A 16,568-nucleotide genomic window follows, 5' to 3' on the forward strand; every position below is an offset into this window, starting at 1 on the left:
AGAACGGAAGAGCCTGCTTCTGGGAAAGCATGTGGGGACCATCACCCCTAAAGGCGAGATGTCACTTGTGTCCCTTGGGGGAATACCTTCATCCCTGAGCTCACTTGACTGGATCCCGTGAACATGAAACTGATGGTGATGTGCTTGGCTTTGGTGACAAAGAGGACCTGGTGTGACTGGGGAGAGCTGAGGTGACAGCTAAGCCTGACCAAGGGAGACCTACCTTGAAAGAACCCATAGTCTTCTTCTGACTTCTATAGAACAACTATAAAGGAAGTAATCGAGTGAAAATATTTTTCCCTATACCAGCCACGGCTCTGGTCAGCTTATATCCATTAGCTCACCTGGGGTAGGTCCTCTCATTGTCCTCATTTTACAGATGAGGACACAAGTAAAATAGCTTGTTCAAGGTCACAGAGCTCCTAAGTGCCAGAGCTGGAATGTCCTCCCAGGCAGCTTGGTGCTGTAGTCTCTGTTCTTGCCATTTGACTTGGCTAAGCCCGAATTTGGCAACATACTCTTGCTACTGACTCATTTTTTTTTAAAAATGCTGCCTGACAGTGGTATTAATTCTGAGAAGTGAATTTTGAGAGTTCCTCCCTTCTTTATATCCCAATTACTGTTTTGGGCACATTTAAAAATGGCAAATTCTATCATAGGTGGACACACACGTGTACATGTATACGGACAGCTGTAACTTGCAAAGAGCTGTGAGAGGAACAATTGTTTAATTAAACATGAGTGAGAAATGCAGCCAGATTAACATGCTTTGGTAATCACTTTGAAGTCTGAACTTCAGCTTTATGGGATTGTTCTGGAAATTGGAAGAATGATATATTGTTATGCCATGAGATACACTTAAATTGTTTTTAGTATATGCCTGATGTGACTTTGTAATTTGCTTTTTAGTCAGTAAGCTCTCACATCTATGAATCACTAATAAGGTTCACATTAAGTTTTTGATCTTTTTAGGTCTATTATTTATTATTATTATTTGACAAGTTCCTGAAGCATGAGATTCGGAAAAGTTCAGAGATATCTCTATTGAAGAAAACATTACTTTTGCGGGTTTTTCAAAGATTAATTTTTAAAATCCCAAGATCTGTACTTTATCATTTTTTGTTGGTTTGCAAAATAAACTTGGAAACACAATAGATGCTTCATAGTTGAGCAAATGGACAATTTTCAGAGGTGGAGCAATTCATTGAATATAAATAATAGCCCTGAAAATATATAAATAGGAAACTTATAATAACCACCAAGGCAGGGACATCATGATTCATGATCTCAGAGACAGAAACAAAGGATCTACATTTTGTATGGCTTCTGTTTTAACTTTATCCCTCTGTCCGTTGGGGACCCCTGATGTGCCCGCTTGCACCCAAGACTCTTAAAGGACTTATGGATTCAGCCACAGAGGAAGGGAAGAAGCTGTGAACAGAACAGAGGGTTTTTTTTTTTTTCTTGAAGTGGACTTCCCAGCAAATCCAAGGGTGACCACCTTTGGAATGCCACTTCCTCCTTGATCTCAAAATACCTCCCATCACACTGCCAGAAAGTTCTCACTTCACTTTATTCCAGTACCTGAAATTCTGCCAACTAGAAGTTAAAGGAACCCAGGTCCTCTTAGAAATGCCTGTCCTGACGAGGCTTCCCTCCCACGTTAGAGGGACTTACCCGGTAACTTAGAGAGGATGGAAGTCTTCATGAGAAGGAAGGCTGGAATTTATTCAGTCAACAGATAAGAATTGATCAAGCACATAACTGATTATTGGTCAGTGACTGATCTCGGTGTTGGGAGTACAGGGGAGAAGAGGGGGCCAAGATCCTGGCCTGCGTGAAGCCTACATTCTTTTGGAGGAGAAAGGCAATGAAAAAAAAGGTAAACAGTACATAAATGAGATAATTTAGATTATGACAGTGCTGTGAAATAATAGGAAAAAAGTAAAGGTCTAAACAGACAACTTTCTGGAATGTGGCCTGCTCTTAGAGTTACTAAATGCTTTGTTTTTATGGACAATGAGAGAGAGGAAAAATATCTGATAGGTACTCACTGCCACAAAATTAGGGTTTAAAAAAAAGGGTGCAGACAAGTCATGAGATGACGTAGAAAAGGCATATTCTGTCCTTCCCTGGTCCCAAATAATGTATAATTCTCATCTTCTGTGTTCTTCCTGGGACCATGGGCTCCTTCTCCATCGCTGTGTTCCTTTGTTGGTACAGGTCTGGGATGCAGTAGGTGGTCAATAAATATTTGTTACTCTCTCTATAGATAGATGATAGATAGATAGATAGATAGATAGATAGATAGATAGATAGATAGATAGATATAGATATATATGTAGAATTTGACTCTTAGGATTCCTGTTGGTAATGAGGAACTAAGGAGCAACACTTTTTCTTAAAAAAAAAAAAAAATCTTTGTACTGCCTGTTGCTACAATTTCAGCAGGTAAGCACGTGAGCAGAAGGAAACTAAAAGTTTGCCTGCCTAATTAATTCCCACTTGTGCAGCTCCGGCCCCAAAGCTTTCACTTCCTGTCCTCTTTGTAACTTCCACATATGCCACATCTGAAGCGACACGCCTTGCTCTTCTTGAGAATGTATTCGGTACTCTAAATATTTCCCATACTCTGGGAAGAGAATGGTCATCCTCAATTTTTAAATAGGGTCTTTTATTGCCCCTTTTTCTTAAATCCTAAGGATAAAAACCATCTCTTAGGATCTTCCCCAAGTCTTAATAATACTGAGATAAAAATAGTAAAATATGGAATTTTAGCATGTACAAATATGAGTTATTCTTCCCAGACCCCTCATGTTAAAGGCTAGGAGAGTGGGGCTCGGTGGAGCCAAGGAGAACATTCAAGGTGTTACAGCTGGTTGGTGGTAGGATCAAGATTATACTGAAGGCTTCGTGACTCACACTATTTAACTCTGGCTCTAAAACAACCTTCACAAATACCAGTGATCTCCCATGCCAACTGAAAAAAATCAACTTCAACCTAAGAATCTTACTTCTCCTTCTGTATCAAGGTGACCATATCTTCACAAGTGAAAGGGACGTGATCCAGTAGATGACACTAGTCCAGCAAGCAGGGACCTCACTAAGAACATTATGCTCCATGGATTCAGTCTACCAGCTTCCAAAGCAATTTCCCAGACCTTCGTACTACACCCATGATGCTTACTTGCTGAACCATCAGCTTTAACTTCTTTACCCCGTGTCTTTTATCTCAGTTTTCTGGTTGTATTTTATCTAAGTCATCTTTACTTTAGTTGAGCTAAAGCTGTGGTTTTGCAAATTAAATCAGTTGTGGGTTTATGCATATATCTCCTCCATGTGTTTACTAAGCCTTTTAAAAAAAAAAAATTAGCGTTCTGTGTCTGTTTTCATCTTTTTAGTTGTGTGAGGGGAGATTTGTTTTGCTTAAGGTTTTCTAAAAACAAATTCAGAACTATTTAGAAGAACACATCTAAAGAAACCAAAACACTTTTTAAAACTATAATTTTAGCCATAGTTGAATTCTCTTAAAGTTTTGATGTTTGATTGTAATGAAGAGATCTTGTGGCTTTGGGGCCTGGACTTCATGCTTTCAGGGGAGAAGCTGCTCCATGTTTTTCAACATGGAGGAGATTTTGAAAGGCATCTCTTATAGCTACTGTGGAAGAGGAATAGGCAGCATGCAAAGGTGAGAGGGTTGGTATTAATTAGGAATCTATTGTAGTAATTTAGAGAAAATATCTGAAATTCTCAAACTAAAATACTGACAAGTAAGGATCAAGTACAAAAAAAAATAACCAGACAAAATTCACAGGACTTATTACATAGTGGGATGGGAAGGATGAAAGTGAAGGAGTACTTATAGTCCAACATGTGTAGCTTGACAACTCAATAAATGGTAATTGCCTTGACCAAGACAGAGGAGAGAGGAGAGGCATGGGCAGTGGGGAAATGGTAGAATTCGTATTTATTTTGTTTGTGCATGAAAAGGTGGTGGAACATCACTTGGAGTGGTCCAATACATAGCTGAAAACACAGTATACATCAAGAAAATCATACTTTTTGAAGTTATCACTAAGTAGAAGACCACTGAAGCCATCAATGTGGATGAGACTGACTGGAAAAAAAGTCAAATCCAAACATGGATGTTTTCCATAATACTTAGGCAAAGCAAACTGAACCAACAGAGTAGACTAAGAGTGAACAAGGGATGGAAGGAAGGAAGCAGGAGGGAAGCAGGAGACCGGCGGTGTAACATGTGGTAGCGAGGAGGAAGACAAGGAATGAGCCCATGATCTGGAGGCTGGCATCATCCCTGCCTTTGAGAGAGCTGGATTGGCAGGGTGGCGGGTGGCGGAAGCCAAATGGCAGAAAGTGGAGAAGCCAAGGGAAGGTGAGGAAATGAAAATGGTCTGCAAAGCTTGTTGGTGAAGGAAAAGGTCAGAGCCCATATCTGCAGGAGAAGCAACGTCAGAAGTTGTCAGGGGATGGGAAGCATGAGCATGTTTGCAGATGTGGGTGGGACAGAGGCTGAAATCACAAGAATGACAAGGGGTAAAGGGAAAGAATAGTTCCAGGGATGTGGCTAGGGGCAGGATCATACTTGGGACACTCCGGAGGGAAGAGGTGGAGATAAAGATAGGTTGAACCAGAGGGACGGAAGCTGAGCAAATCTGTGCCTTGTGGCTTCCATTTTCTCATCAAAATGGACTAGTCCATCTGCCAAGGATGGAGAAGACAGAATTATGTTTTTGGAGATGCAAGGAGAACACGCATGGAACAGCCAGTTTAGGAAATGGGAAAGGACGCGGCCCGGGAATGAGATAAAGAGTAAAGATTGTTGGCAAATTCAGTAATAAATGAAATGCTTTATAAATGCTAAATAAGATATTATTTGTTGCTTTCTTATAGTAAAAATACACATAGCATAAAATTTACCTTTTTAACTATTTTTAAGCATACAATACAGTGGTATTAGTTAGATTCACCACTGCTGTGATCAATTTCCAGAACTTTCTCATCATCCCAAACAGAAACTCAGGACCCACTAAGCAATAACTCCCCATTACTAGCTCCCCCTAACCCCTGGAAACCACCATTCCACTCTCTGTCTCTATGGATTTACCTGTTCTAGAGACCTCATATTTGTTGCTTTTAAAGAATGATGTATAAAGAAAAAAGAATAACCAGAAGGCAATAATTCTTGCTATAATGTTTGTAGATGAAGAGGTCATTCTTAAACCATCCCCTCTTCTTTTCAATCCACCCTATAGTATCCACTTACGAAACATAACTATAATGTTATAAACTTGGTATAATGCATTACCCTTAAAGAAATCCAAATTTACTTTGAGACCCCTTAAATTCTCCTTTGATGTCTGTTTACAATATCCATACGCAACAGTGGGTGTCTTTTCCCCTCATCCAAATGATAGCACAGAATTGCAGTTTGGTAAATATTTTTCTGTTTAGCAGTCTGTTTCAGAGGATTGCTTTCTTCATCTGAATCTCTGTTGTCTGAAATAGAAGTTCCTAAAAATAGCTTGTATATGTATCACTTAGAGAGATGAGAGATTCTACTACTAAGATATGCAAACAGATAACCCCTCCGCTTTAATGTCAGTTATAGGTTATGCGAACAGATCCTTACTGTCCAAGAGGAGATTCGGATGAGTCCTTAGAGCATTAAACTCCATTATTTTTCATGGAAATCACTCTTGATAGGACACTTATTGGAAGAAATGTCTGATACTGCAAGCAACTTCCACTTTCATTTTCTGTGACGAACCCCAGAAAGAGTTGACAAAATTCCCGCAGTGGAGGTGAGTGATAGGTGCCTCTTCCTACAGCCGTACCCAGGGGGTGAGGCCTCGCCAGGTGCCTTCTAAATTTAGGGTTCCACATAGAAACCTCAAGAGCCAGGGGTGCCTGGGTGACTCAGTCGGGTAAGCATGTGACTCTTGGTCACAAACTCGGGTTTTGATCTCAGGATCATGAGTTCAAAACTAGCATTGGGCTTCATGCTGGGCATGGAGGCTACTAGAAAAGAGAAAAAGAGAAGAGAAGAGAAGAGGAGAGAAGAGGAGAGAAGAGAAGAGAAGAGAAGAGAAGAGAAGAGAAGAGAAGAGAAGAGAAGAGAAGAGAAAAGAGAAAGAAATGTCAACAGCCATTGCACTTCCCCGAGCCCCGAAGCAGTGATTCTCAAAGTGTGGTCCTGAGAACGCTGGAGATCCTCAAGACTTTTTCAGGGAATTCTCATCTCAAAACTGATTTTATAGAACTACTAAGGTCTTTTTACCTTTTCCTTTTCATTCTGTCCAGTGCAGTTTTCCAGAGGCTGCATATTGTAATAGCAACAGACTAGATGCACAAGTAGATACAAAAAGCCTGCCATCTTCTATGAAGTGAGATATTAAAAAGATTTGCAGAAACGGGGCGCCTGGGTGGCTCAGCCGGTTAAGCGTCTGCCTTCGGCTCAGGTCCTGATCTCGGGGTCCTGGATCGAGCCCCGCGTTGGGCTCCCTGCTCAGCGGGGAGCCTGCTTCTCCCTCTCCCTCTGCCCCTCCCTGGCTTGGGCTCTCTGTCTTTCTCACTCTCTCACTCTCTCTCCCAAATGAATAAATAAAATCTTTAAAAAATTTTTAAAGAAAGATTTGTAAAAACGTAAGAGAGCACCACATGTCTCATTTGTTGGCTTTAAAAATATTATTTATCATAAAATAGGCTTATGTTAAGATATTGTATATAATGGAATTTTATTGTTATTTTTAGTTAGTAAATAATTGTTTTTAAATTTTCTCAGTGTTATTTTCTGATACAGCAAATAACTTAGATTTAATCCATGTAAACCAAAACTCTTCAGCATCCTCAATAATTTTCAAGAAGGTAAAGGAATCCTAAGACCAAAAAGTTTGAAAACCACTGCTATAAAGTAAGGAAAGTGAATAAATTGAGACTATATGTATCAACAAGAATGAATCTTACAAACCCAATAAATGGAGTTGTAGAATATAAACAATTTATGCTCAGTTTTAAAGCCAGTAAAATATGCTATATAGAGAATAGATACATAGATATACACTACATGTATCCAAAAAATGGTGAAAATAGTAACTCCAAAGTCTGGATAGTAATTCTCTTGGTAGGTAGTGGTAGTATGAAAGAGAATGCAGTCAGTGGGAGGACATTGGAAAGCTGAAATAGTTTGGTTAGGTTTTCCTTTTTTAGGTTGAATTGTAGGTATGAGGTGTTCCTTAAGTTATTTTTTTGTTCGTTTGTTTTTGTATGCCTGGAAAGTTTTATAATACGATATAAAAAGTAATAGCCAGGGGTGCCTGGGTGGGTCAGTCGGTTAAGCATCTGCCTTCGGCTCAGGTCAGGATCCCAGATCATGATCCATGATCCTGGGATGGAGCTCTGCATCATGCTCCCTGCTCAGTGGAGAGTCTGCTTCTCCCTCTCCTTCTGCCCATCCCCCTCCGTTCATGCTCTCGCTTGCTCTCTCTCTGTCTCTCAAATAAATAAATAAAATCTTAAAGACCAATAGCCATATACAACCCAACAATAACAAAAAGCAGGGGTGCCTGGGCAGCTCAGTCGGTTAAGGATCTGCTTTCAGCTCAGGTCACAATCCCAGGGTCCTGAGATCAAGCCCGGAGTTGGGCTCCCTGCTCGGCAGGGAGCTTGCTTCTCCCTCTGCCCCTCCTCCGGCTTGTGCTCGCTCTCTCTCTCAAATGAGTAAAGAAAATCTTAAAACAAACAAAAACAAAAAGCAAAAGCCCAATTAAAAAATAGGCAAAGGACTTGAACAGACATTTCTCCAAAGATATTATACAAATGGCCAAGAAGCATATAAGAAGATGCTCAACATCACTAACCATTAGAAAAATGTAAATTAAGATCACAGTGAGCTATTACCTCACATGTATTAGATGACTACTCTCAAAAACACAAAATAACAAGTTTCAGTGAGGATGCAGAGAAATTGGAGCCCTTGTCCAATAGGGAATGTAAAATGGTACACCTGCTATGGAAAACAATATGACAATGACTCAAAAAATTAAAAATAGAATTGTAGTATGATCCAACAGTCCCACTTGTGGGCATACAGCCAAAAGAATTGACAGCAGTAACTCAAAGGGATATTTTCACACCTCTGTTCATAGCAGCATTATTCACGATAGCCAGTACATGGAAACAACCCAAATAACCATTGCTGGATGAATGGATAAACAAAATGTGGTACATACATACAATGGAATATTACTTGGTCTTAAAAAGGAGGAAAATTCTGACATGTTCTAAACATGGATGAACCTTGAGGACATTATCTAAGGGAAATACGCCAGTTACGAGACAGACAAATAAATGCTGGTTGATTCCACTTACGTGAGGTGTCAAACGTAAGTCAGAGTCATAGAAACAGAAAGTAGAATGGTGGTCCCCAGGGGCTGTGGGGAGGCAAAATGGGCAATTGTTGTTTCATGGGTACAGAGTTTCAGTTCTGCATGATGAAAAGTTCTGGAGATCTGTTGTACAACAATGTGAATATACTTAACATCATTGAACTGTACGCTTAAAAATGGTTAAGATGGTACCTTTTATGTTATGTTTTTCACCACAATAAATTGAGTTATAACAAGACTTTGTCTGACCTAGGAATTCTCGGTAACTCTAGTTACTGTTAAAAGTAGTAAATTAACTAAATCTGAATTATCTAATTATATTTCTTGCTCAGACTCCCTGCTTCTAGTCTTTTACTTTGGTTCATATTGACCATTCTGCCCTTCCAGAATACCCTCTATTTCCTCTCACCTACCTATATCCTACCTGAAGGAGTTCTGATGTATCCCTCCGGAGGATGCCCAACTAAGTTCTGCATTCTCCTTGGTAGAATCAGGAACCGTTCTAAGTCGTTCCATCTCTACTGCCTCGAGGACTCAGTACACTTATTTCGTATACAACCTATTATCCATTACTCATCTCATCCATGTATTGTTTCTTAGTTTTTCAGAGGTATTTGATCACCCCAACTAGAATTTAAGCCCTGGAAGACAGGTACAAATAACATTATTGTTGTTTAAGTTTGCCCGTCACTGAGATTTGCATATACCTAGCACACAATAAGACTGGTGAATGAATGAATAATTGGATAAAGGGACAGATTATCAGTGGGATTTTAAAGATGTAGCTGAGCTGGATGTAGTGAAAATTAAGTATAATATCTTCTCAGACCTACTACAGTTCTGGTTTCCCTATGCTTTACTTATGTTTCTTGCACCAAACACCAGATTTCCTCTCAACAGCCCCACCTTGCTCTATCCAAAGAGGCACTTCTACCCCAAGCCTGGATGGAGAGTGGGTAAGGTTGTTTTTACTCCCCTACCCTGCTCCCCCTGCCACCCCATTTTTATGGCCCTTTTTGTTTTAAGGGGCTTACTATTAATTGGCACACAAAAGCAGATAGCAGGTAGCAAAAATAATAAATATCAGGGCTTGTACAACATTGTAAGACTAATGCCTGGTATTTGATGTTCGGTATCTCTCATCTCAGTTCCTTACTATTCTACTTAGAAGCTGTGACAATTTAACCCTTTTTAAAATTGTGGTAAAATATAGCATAAAATTTACCATTTTAAAGTGTACAGTTCAGTGGGATTAAGTATGTTCACATTGTTGTGCAACCCACAGCCACCATCCATCTCCAGAAGTTTTTAACTTCCCAAAGTTTCTGTTCCCACTAAACACTAACTCCTACTCCCTCCCGCCCCCAGTGTCTGGTAGCCTCTATTTTACTTTCTGTCCCTATGAATTTGGCTGTTCTACGTACTCATATAAGTGGAATCATAATATTTGTCCTTTGTGTCTCGCTTATCTCATGATAATATCCTCAAGGTTCATCCACATTGTAGCAGGCATTAGAATTTTGTTCGTTTTGAGGGCTGAAGAATATTCTACTTTAAACTTTTTGGACTTCAGTTGCCCCCTCTGTAAAATGGGATCAGTAGCCCATTCTTCAAAGTCTGCTGTGAGGACTTAACAAGACCATGAACAATGGTGGACAGTGCCCAGCACAGTGTTTTGACTTAGGATACTGGTTTAGTTTCCTTCTTTCCCTTTCTAATTTATAAATTTCATGAGGACCAGGTGCAAAAAATATGCCTTTCTCATTTCCCTAGTTCCTATGTCACACAATAGGGAGTGCACAATAATGATCATGTGTAACTGAATTGGAGAATCCCCTGATTTAGTAAATTAGAGATCCTCTGCCAGGGTCCAAGTATTATAAAAGTGATTGTTTCACACCTTTCTGCTCCTCCTCCTCACCCCACCTATAAATCAATATCGGAGAGATAATAATAGCAGACCTCCGTCACTCAGGAAGACAAAGTTGATGTGATACACCATGGGATTCAGATCTCTAATAGCTTAGGTAAGAAAGAATGTTTGAACAGTTATCTCATAAATTCAGATGGTGAGGACAGGCTGAGAGAATCAAGCCAAAAGTTTTCAGTTATCTTAATTTGTTTGTGTTTTGGCCTAAGTAAATTAGAGTTAATCACCGTGGAGTTAATTATAGCATCACTCCTTACTAGTATGCTCTGTGGTCTTTCCATTAGAATGACAAATGGAACTTATGTTGACAGGATAGCTGGGTCACTAAAGAGGTAAATCAGATGAAGAACCTTGAGTGATCTTGATTCTGGTAGAAATACGAAGCTTTCCAGGAACTTTCCAGAATGGATGTGAAGTGGCGAGAATTAAACCAAAAACTGACTCTGTGACAAGCAGTTTAACTTCTTTCAGATTGATTTTTCCCATTGGTAAAGCTACTGTGAAAGAATTTACTTCACATTCTCTTTTGATTCTTAAAACATGGTTTACCCCAAACCTCTCTTTCTAGAGCTCCCTCAAAATATTGACTTAGTACAGAAATATTTTGCCTTGAGAATTTCTTTTTTCTTCAGTATGAATGAATGACTCCACCTCCAATTCATAGTAGGGGTATATGCTCAGGGAGAAAAGCCAAGTTTTTTGAAATCCTATATTTAGTTAAATGAATCTTACCTATCTAGACTGAGATAGCAGTAAGTGTGTAAGTTTAGAAATCAATGTCAAGTCTGTTTTATTTTGTCTTAAGAAAAAATAGACTGGTAAAGTTTTAGGCACCTAAAATAATATAGCTTTCCAATTTGTTGAAAGTAAATGCATCATCTCTGTTAAAGAGTAAGCTTCTGAATGTTTTAGATATAATACACTACATATCTCAGGAAGTCCAACCCCTTAACGGATGGAAAATGAAGGAATACTTTATTTGTGCTACAGGCATACCTTGGAGATATTATGGGTTTGGCTCCAGACTACCCATAAATATCATAATAAAGCAAATATCACAGTAAGGGAAGTTAAATGAAGGTTTCAGTTTCTAAGTGGATATAAAACATGTTTACACTGTATGGTGGTCTATTAAGTGTGCAATAGCATGATGTCTAAAAAAATCAATGTACATACTTAATTTAAAAACACTTGATTGCTAAAAAATGCTAACCATCATTTGAGCTTTCAGTGAGTCATAACCTTTGCTGGTGGGGGGTCTTGCCCCAATGTTGATGGCTGCTGACTGATCAGGGTGGTGGCTGCTGAAGGTGGGGTGGTTGCAGCAATTCCTTAAAATAGCCCAACAGTGAAGTTTGCCACATGGGTGGACTCTTCTTTTCATGAGTGATTTCTCTGTAGCATGTGATGCTGTTTGGTAGCATTTTATCCACTGTAGAACTCCTTTGGAAAAGTGGAGTCCTTCCTCTCCAACCTTGCTGCTGCCTTGTCAAGTTTATGTAATACCCTAAATCTTTTGTCATCATTTCAACACTCTTCCCAGCATCTTCATCAGGAGTGGAATCCATCTCAAGAACTCACTTTCTTTGCTCATCCATGAGAAGCGCCTCCTCATCCATTCAAGTTTGATCATGAGATCACGGCAGTTCAGCCCCATCCTCAGGTTCCACTTCTAATTCTGGTTCTCTGGCTGTTTCCACCCATCTGCAGTGTGCCGTTGCATTAGCCCCTAAGAAGAGAGTCAGCCCGTCCCTTGAATCTTTGAAGCCATGCATTGACTTCTCCTCTCCAGCTATGAAAGTTGTAGATGGCATCTTCTTCCAATACAAGGCTGGGTCATCTCCATTGGCAATCTGTTGTTTAGTGTAGCCACCTTCATTAATTATCTCAGGCAGATCTCCTGGATAACTTCCTGCTTCACCTTGCACTTTTATGTTATGGAGACGGCTTCTTTCCTTAAACTTCATGAACCACCCTCTGCTAGTTTCACACTTTTCTTCTGCAGATTCCTTCCCTCTCTCAGCCTTCACAGAATTAAAAAGAGCTAGGGCTTTGCTCTGGATGAGGCTTTGGCTTAAGGGAATGTTGTGGCTGGTTAGATCTTCTCTCTGACCACTAAAACTTTCTCCATAGCAGCAGTAAGGCTGTTTTGCTTTCTTAGCATTCATGTTTGCTGGAGTAACACTTCTCATTTCCTTCAAGAATTTTTCCTTTGCATTCACAACGTGGCTGTCACAAGAGGCCTAGCTCACTAAGTTTAATCATGTCTAGCTTTTGATTTAAAGAGAAAAATGTGTGACTCTTCTTTTCACTTAAAACACTTTAATGTCATTGTAGGGTTATTAACTGGCTGAATTTCAATATTGTTGTGTCTCAGGGAATAGGGACGAGAGAGATGGGGGAACTGCCAGTTGGTGGAGCAGTCAGAACACACATTTATTGATTAAATTCACCATCTTATGTGGGTGTGGTTCATGGTGCCCCAAAACAATTACAAGAGTAACACCAAAGATCACCGATCACACATCGCCATAACAAAAATAACAATAATGAAGAAGTCTGAAATATTGCAAGGATTACCGAGATGTGACACAGAGACATGAAGTGAGTGAAAGCTGTTGGGAAATGTTCTGATAGACTTGGTTGAAGCAGGATTGCAGAAGAAATGCAGTATCCGCAAAGTGCAATAAGGCAAAGTTTAATAAAATGAGGTATACGTCTGTACTAAAACTGGAGACCAAAATACTGTGTAGATCTTACAGAGTTGGGGTTTGTCTAAAAATAAGGAAAGGGTAAAATATAATATTGTACAAACAAATATCCTATCTTGCCTTTCCTTCCCAGGATCCCATACTTAATGGTCACACAGGACCTCCCAAAGGATAGAGTATCTTAGCAATTAAGCAGTGGTTGCTTTGGAGACAAATACAGCAGTGCTAGATCCCTGGTCATGGGCAGGGCAGGTGGGGATGCAGAAGGGGTTCAGATCTCTAGATCCACCCTGCACACAACGATAAAATAAAAATTAACATGGCACTCGTATTTTTGTCGTTTTGCCTTTCTCCCCAAATATATATTGTAAGTCTTTTGTATTACAGACACATTGTAAGAAAACAAAGTGTGAATAAGTTAATTAAATCAAAATAAACAGTTCACTTGTTTTAATTCTAGTTTATCAATTTGGGGGCAGGTAAAGTAATTTAAATAGTTAAAAACAGGTTGTCGGGACCATTCACCTTTAAAAATAGAAACTGGCTGGCCCTGGTATAGTGGAGTGGGCCTTACAGGCTAAATCATGGCTCTTCTCCTTTTCAGCAATAAATCCTCACATGAGACGTTTAACCTCTGTGCCCAGTTTCTTCATCTGCGAAGTAGGGATGATGATTTCTACTTTGCAGAGCTGCTTTGGGTATTTTTTTTAGAGGAGTGTAAAGCACACAGTAGGTGCTCAATCAATGGTAGCCAATCATCTTATTTCTAACCTGCATTTCCATTGTAAATATCTATAACTTACGCACTTAAACATATCCATGTAAAACTCAAAATAGTCTTAGCGCTTAGCAAGCATTCACCAAAATATGTTCTCCAGAGATAACGCTCAGTCTATTACTTCCTTGTGAAATTTGACACATCTTCCAAATTAATAGGATTGCGGGGTAGGCTGAATTCATGAGGTTTTCTGTTTATTGTAGTAAGTGATAGTTTTACTTAACTGAGGGAAGAATGGTAACTTGCCTTGAAGCTCTATGCAAACCATCTGAAAAAACACGTAACCTTCTTAATATGGGTCTAGAGATGACTTCTCCTTTTCCCATAATGGGGAGGGTTGACATGCTGGTTCCCAGCGTGAGTCCAACAGGATCACTGTCATCTCGGCCAGGAAGGATGCACTTGAGGAGTGAATGCCAGGAGGGGCATGGGTGGAAACAGTATGGCCAGCGCCCAGATTTCCCCACGCGGGTCCTCATTCCAGCACCAGTGTGGGTTTCCCTGAAGAATAGCCCCACCGGGCACAGAACAGCCTTGTCAGAAACTGTGCTCTGTTGGAGTGGGTGTCTGTCATCTTCAATGACAGTGTCTTAAGCATCTGGAGGTGTATGTTTGCTTTTCTTATGTAACCACAAAATAGCGGTTGGTTTCTCTCTAATAGATAAGGGTGACAGAAGTTGCTGCTGGCTTGAAAATGATGTATGAATTCTAATTCTGAGAATGAACTAGTGAGTTTAGTCAGACAGACCTAGTTCTTACTTCTTCCTCTTGCCTTTTTCCCAACTCCACCCATCCCCACTTCGTTTTCTCCTTCTTTTGGAGATACAAAGAAGCCCGACCAGGCTCAGCAGAAAATGTCAGGAAGCATGGGCTGTGCTGACAGTATTTTCAGATGCCTGGGTTCCACCTCTGTGACTTTTTCTTCTTGTCTTTTTAAAAGTAAACACAGCAGGGTGTGTGTGCACCAATTACCGAGCACACAGAAACACGGGACTGGCTTCAAAGGACAGTGGTGGGTGCTGGCTGCCTCCCTGCCAGGCAGTTAAAGAGCTCTGCTCTCCCCGGAAGAAGAGTTCGCTTCCTACCCCTGGACTTTTCTTAGAGCCCTGCAGAAGGAACTCTAATATAGGGAAAGGATAGCTTGGCAGTGGGGATGCCTTCTAGCTCTGGGACCTTCTGAACCCAAGTAGAAAAAGAAACTTTTTTAATAACTTTATTTGGCAGAAACAAGAGAATGTGAACTTGACCTTGAAATACCCTACACTTTATGGATTGTATATTTTCCTACTATATTCCTAGGAATACCTAAGGAAACTATGATGTAGTGACTGTTATTACCTCCGTGCTTTTTAGATAAGGAATTTGAAGCGCAAAAGCAGACAAGTGACCTGGGACAGCAAATTCAACATTGAGCTGATCTTCTGACTTCCTAGTACGTGCCCCTATGTGCCACGACCTAACCGCAAAATGGGTGGCAAAGCGAACCTGGCAATCCAGCTGCTGACTTATGCTCACATGCTGCTCCTGTCTTAGAACTGTTAGGGCTAAAATTATAGACACCAGTTACTCACATGTCCCTGGTTTCTGTTGGTGCTACTGTATCCGTGTTTTGTTGCTTCTACTAAAATGCAAGTGTTGCAAGGAGGAAATGCCTATCATCCATGCTCAATGAAAATTTATTGCATGACTGTTACTGCACAGATCAGTTATATGTTATTCCTGTAACATCTGAATGCAAGGATGTTTCTCCAGGATGACAGGCTTCTGTCTGTTAATACATTAGAATAGCAGTATGGTGAGCACAACTAGCAAGCCTGGAAGCCATCCCTCACCATAGGGGGTTGGGGTGCAAATAGACTGGAGAGATTAATCTCTACTCCCGTGTCTTATAGGCCAAGAAGCTGAGACCCGCAGAGGATGAAGTGATTTTCCCAGACTTGCCAGTTCCTCACTAAGCTTTGTATTGACCTCTCATTCTTGGTGCGAACACAAGAACCAGCCACAGTTAGGACCTCAGTCCCTTTGCATAGCCCAAGCTCCCGCCTCTAGTAGAGAATCAAGGAACATGGTGATTGTGTTTGCTTTCCTAGACCTTGAACTTAATATTGCAGAAACGCCCTTGGGCTCAGCATTTTAATAAGCTCTTATGGAAACCAGATACTATCCAGTGAGTAGGGGAAAAAATCATTTTAAATTTGATTATGAATACTTTTTGGAGAAAAGCATAAAGAATAGATATTACTTCATATGGGAAAGAAAAGGCTTGGGGGTGACTTTAATATGTCACATCAGTATAAGCAAGATAATTGAAAAGAGTCCTAACTAGCAATTTTCTGATCTTCACTTAAAAGGGAGAAATAGACTTTTAATATAGCAGAAAGTTTTCTGTTTAGTTGTTTAAAAAAAAGATAAAAAAATGATAATTGGCAGAATTCAGCACAGATTTTATAAACTTCATGCCAAACTCACCTCATTTCCATTTTTTGTAGCGTTACCAGACTAGTGAAATACTAGGCCGGTGAGGGAGCATTTTGATTTCAGTGAGACGCTTAACCAGAATGTCTTATAATCCTGCTGCTCAATATATGGAAATGGCCCAGCTGGTGCCAAGGAGCAACAGTCTCAGGATTAGTGGAGGAAGTGATAATCTGGGAGGTAGATTTCAGTACAGGAGAGAATCTCCAACCAAGTTAAAACTATTTATTTATTTATTTATTTATTTATTTATTTATTTATTTATTTAT

The 16,568-nt window shown here is 40.0% G+C and overlaps 1 protein-coding gene across 4 annotated transcripts in view; it reads left to right on the top strand.

The window, feature by feature from the left end:
- Nucleotides 1-16,568, top strand: part of PRKCQ (protein kinase C theta) — a 185,098-nt gene that overhangs the window by 14,209 nt on the left and 154,321 nt on the right. The window contains exon 1 of one of the 4 annotated variants that reach the window (XM_035021697.1): nt 15,220-15,256. The exons of 2 other annotated variants lie outside the window; for them this stretch is intronic. The gene's annotated coding sequence lies outside the window, so the exon portion shown is untranslated. Of the gene's footprint in view, nt 1-15,219; nt 15,257-16,568 lie in introns of those variants that run through there. One more of the 4 variants, XM_035021699.1, reaches the window with a different exon arrangement.

The sequence above is a fragment of the Mirounga leonina genome, unplaced genomic scaffold (genome assembly GCF_011800145.1).
Source record: "Mirounga leonina isolate KUSES-001 unplaced genomic scaffold, KU_Mleo_1.0 Mir_175, whole genome shotgun sequence".
NCBI lineage: Eukaryota > Metazoa > Chordata > Mammalia > Carnivora > Phocidae > Mirounga > Mirounga leonina.